Source organism: Haliotis rubra, unplaced genomic scaffold (genome assembly GCF_003918875.1).
Source record: "Haliotis rubra isolate DU_JTF1 unplaced genomic scaffold, ASM391887v1 Scf928, whole genome shotgun sequence".
Classification (NCBI taxonomy): domain Eukaryota; kingdom Metazoa; phylum Mollusca; class Gastropoda; order Lepetellida; family Haliotidae; genus Haliotis; species Haliotis rubra.
Genome location: NW_025767666.1, coordinates 163,736 through 174,175, shown reverse-complemented (window position 1 = coordinate 174,175; position 10,440 = coordinate 163,736). Strand labels below are relative to the sequence as shown.

At 39.1% G+C, this 10,440-nt stretch overlaps 1 protein-coding gene and 1 long non-coding RNA gene across 3 annotated transcripts in view; one reads left to right on the top strand and one right to left on the bottom strand.

The window, feature by feature from the left end:
• The window catches only part of LOC124264491, a 239,662-nt gene that overhangs the window by 161,882 nt on the left and 67,340 nt on the right, over positions 1–10,440 (bottom strand). Inside the window, exon 2 of one of the 2 annotated variants that reach the window (XR_006895144.1) lies at positions 314–403. The exons of the other annotated variant lie outside the window; for it this stretch is intronic. The gene's annotated coding sequence lies outside the window, so the exon portion shown is untranslated. The remainder of the gene's footprint in view (positions 1–313; positions 404–10,440) is intronic. 2 annotated transcript variants of the gene reach the window in all.
• LOC124264499 overlaps positions 1–10,440 on the top strand; it is a 125,623-nt gene that overhangs the window by 80,707 nt on the left and 34,476 nt on the right. The gene's annotated exons all lie outside the window — the stretch shown is intronic.

Here is a 10,440-nt window from a genome sequence, read left to right as displayed (position 1 = left end):
GCATATTGTTGTTCCTTGTCCTCCGTCATTAAGCTGAGGCCGTATATAACTGACGTACTGTAGTATAGACTTGTCCTCCGTCATTAAGCTGACAGGCCGTGATATAACTGACGTACTGTAGTATAGACTTGTCCTCCGTTATTAAGCTGACAGGCCGTGATATAACTGACGTACTGTAGTATAGACTTGTCCTCCGTCATTAAGCTGACAGGCCGTGATGTAACTGACGTACTGTTGAAGGCGGTGTTAAACCTAACTCACTCACTCAAAGAAGATGCGGATATACCCATACCTTCTTCGTGTTCTTGTTCACCAGTCACTGGGCTGTTAGATACAGCTGGGACATTTGTTGATACACTTGAAGATGGTGATTCCGAGGATTGTATCATGACAGTTGATGACCCTAAACAGAAAGTGAGTTACAATTTAAAGTCACATCGACATTATTTCATCTATATCGTGATTATGAGAGTTGTAAATAGCATTAGACAGAATAAATATCTGTCAACAAAGGACAGTTAAATAACTAGATAATCACAGATGATGACGTAAGACCAGTGTTCGAAATAGTTTCCAAATCTTGCTAGCCATTCGGGTTACCTATGCCCACAAAATCATTCACTAGTCTGAAAGTTGAATGTAGACACGGGTTTCCTCATTAACTTGCTAATATGATGATCATTTCAGGTCATAATCTTGCATGATTTAAAAATGTGTTATGACTTAACTTGTCGGAGAGTGATATATTTACAAAATGGCCCTATGGAAATTCACTAGCCAGTCGGGCCAGTGACTGTGAGATTTACTGTCCCGACGGGATTTGTACTAGCCACGGGCTAGCGGGCCATTGGCTATTTCGCACACTGCAAAAAACTAGCAATTTATCATAAAACAATAATTATTCATGCAACAATACAATATAGAAATGGGCTATACATCGCCAACAATTGAAGGTAGATTACCATAGAAGTGAGTGAGTGAGTTTAGTTTTACACTCAGCAATATCCCAGCTATATGGTGGGGGTCTGTAAATAATCGAGTCTGGACCAGACAATCCAGTGATGAACAGCATGAGGATCGATCTGCGCAGTTGGGAACTGACGACATGTGTCAACCAAGCCAGCGAGCCTGGCCACCCGATCCCGTTAGTCGTCTCTTACGACAAGCATCGGTTACTGAAGGCCAATATTCTAACCCGGACCTTCACGGGTCGATTACCGTAGAAGAGGCCATGTGGACTTACAGTACTTTTGCTACCTGCAGGGACTCTAGCTGGATGAATACCATCCCTTCAGATGTTATCGATTTTGAAGAATTTAACCATGAATTAAATTAACACATATCCTACGATTAAAAACATAAATACAAATAAATAGACTGTGAATGACGTGGTCTTACGTACCCTCTCAGGGGATAACTACTTTACACTACTTCAACCCAATTTAAGGATACAGCCACAAACAATCTCAGTTATCAATGTATTTGTCCAAACCTTAAAATAATTTATAAAATACAACACATAATAATCAAAATTTTTGAAGCAACTCACTCACTCACTTAAAAAGCCTGTAATCAAACGAACATTTATGCTAAAAAGATCCTTATTGAAACTTTGAAACATGAATCCCTTGTGAAGGAAATATCCGCTCAATCAAGCAGGACATGCTTCACAGTAATTTTTTCATCACAAGGGATACAAAATGGAGGATCTTTAAAAAGATATTATTGCGTATAACGTGAATGGCCAATACGGCATCGTCTTAAGACCACCTCCCCAACCCTGGACTGACAACCCAAGTAGGTATAACCGATAGCTGGTTTAATTTGATGTAATTTATTGTCGCCTACTTGGTGTCCCACTTCTGTTGCATTAGATCACGGATATAAGATCTAGTTAAAGGTTTATAGTCCGTGTAGGGCATCAGAAGTGGTGTCACAGATTTGTTGACAGCTGCTTTTGCAGCAACACCAGCCATTGTGTTACCACAAATGTCAACAGGTTCACAGAATTACACAATGTTACATAACAGTTATGAACCGCACCTCTTTTTTCACTGTCGTTCACTGTTCAGGTACCTTTTTGAAATCGCAGCTTTAAATGAGACGTTTTGTGACACTTGCTGAAAGAGGTCAGGCTATAGGCCTTCTGGGATCTGGTCAAACTCAACGGCAGGTTGCTGTCCGCTTTAATGTGAGTCAGACTGCTTTTGGTAGACTGTGGCACAGATTCCAAGCCACTGGGTCCGTGGAATATGCACGTCCACCAGGTCGCCCCAGAGTCACAACAGTCCGAGATGATAGGCACATGATTAACACTGCGTTACGTAACATAGTCCTTAAAGGAGAATACTAGACAACTGCAATAGTTTGCTGTGTGAAAGATCACCAGAAACATGTAACCCATTTTTTATTTAAAAATATGGTGTTTTTTTATGTTTTAATCGCGAAAACAGTTTCTGTTATCTGACCTTCGGTCATTATGCATATTCCGCTGGAACTCACTTGACCTTTCCGCTCGTGACGTCATATTTGACTAGAGTCCGCCATATTGCCAAAGATCAAGCGCTACAGTAATATATACAAATCGTGTAAAGGTTCATTTCAAATGAGGATGACATCCGATTGTACCTGCGGAAAGGGTAAGTATGTCCTGCTGTACTGGTTTCGCCCTTCCAGTCTTTGTTAAAACATTGTTTTGATTACAATCATACCTGACTGTCAGCCAATCATCAACCACAACAATATGTTGTAACATCTAATCTTTCCTCACAGAAAACATTAAATGTCAGTTCACACTATTTGGAAGGTATTACAGACAACCCCCTTCATTTTGCATTTCAACCATTCATTAGTTCCGTTCATTCCCAGTGCATTGATAATATTCAATCGTTTTTATCAGAATTTATGGATAGAGCTAAATGTATTTATCATCAGGTTTTGGATACATCTTTGTCACAAGGTTCTAATATAAAATATATAATTATTCTATTCACAAGTCTAACTTCTTACCAGAGCATTATATTCTAAGCGTATAACTTTTCGGAAATTTCGTGTCCCTTTAGCTAAGTTTAGATGTAGTTTTCACCAACTGAAATTGAGATGGGTAGATATTCAAATGTTCCAAGAAAAGAAAGGTTTTGTAATGTTTGTAAAATGAACTCTGTCGAAGATAAGTACCTCTTCTTGTTTGTATGCCAGGAATATGTCGATTTACGTGAACAGTTTATTCCTAGGAAATACTACATATTTCCAACATTAGCTTATTTTAATCTTTCCATGTCCAGTGATAACAGTGATCTTGTAAAAACGTTGGCTATGTATGTTGAGAATTCTATGCAGTTGAGAACAAATCTGTTAATGTAGGCAATATGTACTGTGGCTGGTGTACAACTGCTGTGTTATGGGCTGATGGCCTACATCTCTTGTTGAATAAACCACTTGAAAAGGGCAAACGGATGAACATATGTATTGTTGTCATTGTCACAAAGATACTTTGCTCGTCTTGTGCAAGGTCTTGGTAAGAGGTCATCATCAATATCTACCATTGCAAATTTGGGATAATGGTCACTAACTGGGTATATCGATAAATGTAAACAGCTATTTCTTGGGCGACTATGTAACACTGAGTGTAACAACTTTGCAAAACATATCTTTTGTGCTGCTATTACAACTTCAGTAAAATCTAACAACATCTGTGATGATCTTTTATCAATATCTGGAAAGTATAATCTAAATACATATGTTGACAAGGCATATTCCCTCCAAAACGGGTATGGAGAAGAATTGTAAATGCTACTGTACATAGTTATGAAGAACAATTATGGCGATCACAAACTCTCTATCGTTCAAACATGTCATTTTACGCAACAACTCATACTACACTCTCTTATCATACTCTCTGTCAACTGGCATATAAACACGCTAATAATAAACCTTCCTTGCAATTTTGCGTCAAAATATTATCAAGAGGTAAAAACTCAAAAGAGTGTGCTCTTTGTAATAAACAAACATTTGACTATGACTTCCATATGCTCCTTCACTGTGAAAACCTAATACAACAACGAAATGATTTCTTTGCATACTTAATTGATAAACTTGATGTTGAAACTTACGTAATATTTGAAATGCAAGGTGAACAAGATGTGTTGTCATTTCTCTTCGGAGCAGAAAACGACTTTTATAACTCTATAGATTCAACACTATGGGAAACCATACTGTTACGCTTTTCTTTGTATGTATATGACCTGAAACCTTACCTTGTGAACTGCTATACAGAATGATTCTCTTCATGTCATAAATTTCTGTACATATATCTCTAAACATCCAATTGTTAATATTCATGTACGTGTTGTAATAATAATAATATGATGTATTTGTTTGTAATCTTCGGTAACTACTGGAGGAAATAAAGACTCTCTCTCTCTCTCTCTCTCTCTCTTTCTCTCTCTCTCTCTCTCTCTCTGGTGACTCTCCGCCTTGGAAGTCGTCTGAATTTTGTTTGGGGAATTCGTCGTCATTCCTCCTGCAACGCGCTGGCAAGTTCTACAAGAGGACGATGGTGACGTTTACGGACGCGTCGATCAAGTTCGTCCCATTGAAACTCGATCGGGTTCAGATCAGGCAAGACGCTCTCCAACCAAATCTGTCCACCTGTCGAACGCAGTTCAGCGCAAAACGTTTGTGGTGACGTCGATAGACACGTTGTCTCCCATCCCGTCGTTGCAGGAGGAAACAAACGCGTTGCCAGATCCTAGGTTCCATGGACACGTCGTTGTCGGTGTAGTCGTAGTCGTGTCAGGACAGGTTCAACTTTTGGTCGATATGCTCGAATTCCCACGTCTCTCTGATGGTTTGGTCGGAAATTCTTCGAAGATCAGGTACCTGTCCTGCAGTGTCCGTTGCTGTAGCAAATCGGTGACGTAGGGGAAACACCCGGATGAATCGTCCTGAGCAGGAGTAGTGGTCACTCATGGTCTTCCACTTCTGGGACGATCTTGGGTCGAATTGAAGCGGGTATATCGATGTCATAATCGAGATATGGCGCTGTGGTAACGTCAAGGTTTCTTGCAATGGCAGACTGAGACTTCAATGCTTACAAAGGTTTCGGTCAGTCACATTAAATCTTGGCATTTGGTATCTTCGTTTACGTCGTAATTTTAGTAATGAAATGATGAATTTTGATAGGCTTTTAATAGCCGATGTCTCTACTCATGTTTCCGACACATAGCACGTGCATGGAAAACTTTCTCTGCATGCACTTTTCATGTATCGTTTTCATTTTCCATGACACCTCTTTCATCGAATCACACAAAAGAAGTAGAGTGTGCATTATTATGGCACACTTGCTTTTTCATAATTGTTTAGAAATGTCTATGTGCTTGTATTCCAAATGCACGTGTGATCAGAAACGTAAGCAGGTGATCACGTCTTTCACGTAGATCGACAAGACCAAGTTCAAGCAGCCGAAATGTCATTGCCGCGTGTTTTCCCACAGGAAACTAAACGAATTACTCCCAAACACTTATTACCAGTAATGCGGGTGTGAAATTTCTGAATTGGCTAAGTATAAATATTTACTAGTAACATTAGGGAATGAATAAACTGAGTTAACTTAATTGGTCGTCTGCCTAACACGTTTGATTCCAATCTCCGTGGGTATGGCTTGTCCAGTTCCCCTGGACATTAAACATGTTCCAAGTATCATACATGTATATTGTCGGTTCTTCCATCATTAATACTGGGTTCTTCCATCATCAATACTCGGTTCTTCCACCAAAAATCATCAGTGAATATTCCGTGCAGTGGCTATTTTTAACCAACGAATCAAGTGAAAGGGCAGCAACAATAAGTACTGAGACCAATGAGCGCTCTGATTACATCGCCCAGGCGGCAGTGTCTCCCTTTGACAGCGTGAGCAAAACATACGCCATATTGTACTCAACATATTGCTATCGTGTCAGGCAATAGTGGGTTCGCTCAAAGCTCTTTTGCGGTGTTTCGTTCATTTGACTTCCGTGTATTATTTCAACGGCTTCATCTAATTCCTAAGATGATTCTTGCATAGACACACGTCACTACCAAATCGAATATCGGTGCTGGATATTCATGGCAACAGTCTACCTGTATAACAGCAGGGAACACCATAAGAGGAATCAATCACAGGTGAAAGCCCGGGTTGGACAAAAGAAAAACATACAGGAGAAAAAAACGTGGGTTTAAAGTTAATTTAGAGAAGGTCTTTAAACACAACCGATACGGCAAACCCTTTCTGGAGAACCGTATAGGATACAGAAATGTTACAAAAACGGAATTGTTTGAAAAGAGTACGGATTCGACAAAAAACCCATACCGTCAACTGTTCCAAGGGCCACCAGGAGTAGCGCCACCTCTATGAAACGCCCCATTGTCACAGAGCTGGGTCTGTACTGCATAGTGCCGCGACGACGCTCCGTCTGACAGGGTGTGGACGCATCATCAGGTATAAATACATAACAAGAGAATCTGTGGGATTTGATTGGCTAACCAAGCAGCACCAGGCCTTTTGCGCATTGACCGAAAAAGCCATAATGCCACACACACCACTGTTTACTGTTTCCTGGTTGATATCGTTGTTGCCTTATTGAGCTGAACGGTGTGACTCTCGTTTGGGTTTGTTAACAAATGGGCAGGCAGTTTTGTGACGGTATTATTGTTGTTATATTTATTTATAAGAACTGATTTCAATATATTTTGCATTGATCAAGATATTGACGTATGTACTCAATTCAAAGATACACAAACCTACATCACGTGAGCTCAAGCAACTGTTGGCCAAATATGAATGTTGAAATGAAACTGTATAAAAGAATAATATTATACGATTCCTTTGCTATTGTTTTCCTGACAAGTTTCAGACGGTAAACAATTTGGTGAAAGCAGCGTGCATGGGTATAGTTCTGACAAACCTAGAAGCAAAATCGGGATTCGAACTAACTGTCATTGCTTTCTAGAGTGATCAGGGCCCACAACTCTGTTCTGTGAATTCCAGCTCCTAAGACGCCACTTCCACAAGTGTCCATTAGGGAACACGATATTTATAATATTGGATGATAATGTCATAAAATATGCTTTCCAAAACAGATTTTGTATCCACAACTTGAGTTTGATGCTTAAACTTCTCAGCTGGACCAGTAACTGATTTGAGAACATAGTAAGTATGGTAGCAAATAGGAATAATCAAATAATCAAATATTGTAAATATTGAACTACATGTGTATAGATTGCTGGACACCGAGTTGTGTCAATCCCATCATACGAGTTCTACTTGTTTAAGGGTCGTTTTATGGGAAATAAAAACTTTGCTTGTCTCGAACTACGGATATGTCGTCTTCTAGTTAAAAGTTAAAGTTATAACAAGTGCTTATGAAATAACTTAAACATGCTTTGGAGACCAGTGACACCTGAAAGGTACTTGACCCTGGGCTTTAAGGTAGACTCGTGGCGTTGATGAGAGAATCGGCTCTGTAGCTTTGATGGTTACAACACACGCTGATAAATATTTTTGTTAACATGACGCAAATACAACCTGACAAAATGGAAATAATTAGGCATGATTTGCCCTCTGTATATGCTATATCTAGAAACGAGGAAAACTTGTGAAAACAGCGTATACAGCACACCACACATAGAAACAACATCCATCCTCGATCAGACAGGGAAGTAGTTTCTATTCTACCCTGATAAATCCCAGAGACCATCATCTATATCTGCTGCGCTTCATCTCCATATCAGTAACTTCTCACATAAATTCCTAACAGAACAGTTATTTTAGCGTCGAGTTATATAACCCACGTGGAATATCTGCCCAAAACAGTCGGTTGTACGATTTCGACTTCATAGGAGCATGTGCTATTTATCAGTCACTTTCAAATGTTGATGATAGCAAATGTTCCTGAGAAAGTGAGCGTACCCTGCTCAGACAGCGGACCTGTCATAAACACACGCAAAGGCTAATAATTCACTCACACCAATTTCAAAGGTCTGGAATATGATTCAACGAATAAAGGGCAATGGTTCTAAATGTACTGTCCACCATCTGAAGGATGGTGACAATTTATTAACTGATAAGTCTGACATTGCCAATAAGCTTGGTGAAACTCTCGCCAAACATTCCTCTTCGTCAAATTACGTCCCAGAATTTCAACAATACCTGAAACAGAAGAAGAGGAGAATAAATTTTAACTCAGACAATGGCGAAGATTATAATGAATTATTTTCATTACATGAGCTACACACTGCCCTTGATCAAGTTCATGATACAGCAACAGGAGCTGATAACATACACTATCAGCTCTTGAAGCATTTACCTGCATCATGTTTGGACACACTTCTAAATATCTTTGACTCAATATGACTTTGACTCAATATGGAATTTCCCAACTTCCTGGCGTGATGCCATTGTAGTCCCAATTTCAAAACCTGGATGGGATCATACTGATCCATCTAATTATAGACCAATTTCTTGAACGAGTTGTGTTTGTAAAACCATGGACCGAATGGTAAACAATAGATTAACATGGTATCGCGAAACCAATAACCTTATAACAAATATTCAATGTGGTTTCAGAAAAAATCGTTGTACCATTGATCATTTGGTACGATTAGAATCCTTTGTTAAAAATGCGTTTGAGTGACCTAAAGTGGTTCACAGGACAGTTATCTTTACGAGAAAAGTTGTTACCGAGATTTCAACAAACGTCAACAATCCTCATTTAGAGTTATTTCCCTATCTTGAAACCAGAATAATACTGTTACGGTATTGTTACAGATACTCTGAATGTGAAAAGTTTTCATTCTTGAAGTCCTTAGTTTTAGGCTATTCTTCCACTTTGGTGAAACTCGAGAAAATAGACGATCTTAGTCGACTAAATGTACATGGTTGAAATCACATCTTTTTCTACAACAATATTGTGTGAATATTATTGACATTTGAGAACACTCATGTGACGTGCTGACCGTGTTATGTTCCAGCGGGTACTTCTTTTGGTTGTCATACAATAGGTTAAGGTTCACAATGAAATAATCCATTTGAAACAAGTAAAATGTAATATTGTTCCAGCCTGTCACTTTGAGTGGTAAAGGGTTAATGTGGCGTTTTGGGGAGGTAATTATACACAAAGAGAAACTATTCCCTAACTGTCAGACTCCTTGAACAGATAACATGCGCAAGACGTACGTGGTATTTAAGCAAGCACAAAGGTAGCATCGTGGTTAAAGTGTTCGCTCGTCATACCGATGGCCTGGGTTGGACTTGCCAATAATTTCACTATGTGATCATAAAGCGCTGGTAGGATTTTAGTTTACGAGGCAGATAAGGACAAACTCAATGGAAGAACAACTCTTTATTTGCGTGATGCGACGTTTCGATACAGATTCTTGTATCCTTGTCAAGCAGCTGATCCAAGAATCTGAATCGAAACGTCACTTGCTTGACGATACAAGAATCTGTATTCAAACGTCGCATCACCACAAAGTTTGTCCTTATCTTTCTGAAGTTCACTAGTGATTTTTATGATATTTTCTAAATGTGGTGTGAAACAATATGCACTGGGTTGAAAGCTTCCAGATAATTAAGATACAATAAGAAGTCTTCAACACAACAGAAATAGTATACAGGTGAAGATGTAGTGCAGCATTTGTTCACAATTAGGGAATGCAGATTATTACCCTCACCATAAATACCATATATTAGAACCAATTGTATTGTCTTTGAGCACTTTGTATTATTCAGCCTGCTACAATTATGTCTGTTTTTGTCGATTTCAGATACTGGTTATACCCTTGCGTTGACTTTTAAGATGTATTTATAGAACGAAAACACACTCAGCTAATTCGCTCGATGAAGTAAGTGTAGACACTGTATATTACTACGGTGTCAGTGTAAATGTCCAGTTTATCTTTTTGTGCAGAGCATTATGCAACTTTCTGTGGGAACGGAATCAGCCATATTCAGCCAAACACCATGCAATATTAGTGGGAACGTTAGTCAGCAGCTGATTGAGCTAGCACACCTCGCAGTGATGTGTGGAGTTAAAATGTACTTTCTGCTAGGTGACCTCATTTGTGTATTTATTGTATGGTGATGCCAAATTTACCGGATAGCTTTTCCTCATCGATAACACCTGATCACACTATCTATTAAGGTAAATCTAGTCATGGTCGTGACTGAAGCTACGTTTGCTACAATTGCTCTCTCTGATGAAATGAACAGATTTCATCTCTGGTGTTGACATGTGGAACTCTATGTCTAGTCTGATTTTGAAATGATTTTGTAACACTGTGCCATGAAGGCAAATTTGTTGTTACGAAGCTATGATTTATGATGATCACACAAAGTCATCATGGGAGGGGTCAAACGTAACATATGCTATATTTGTCATTACACTCTCATTGACTTGGTTG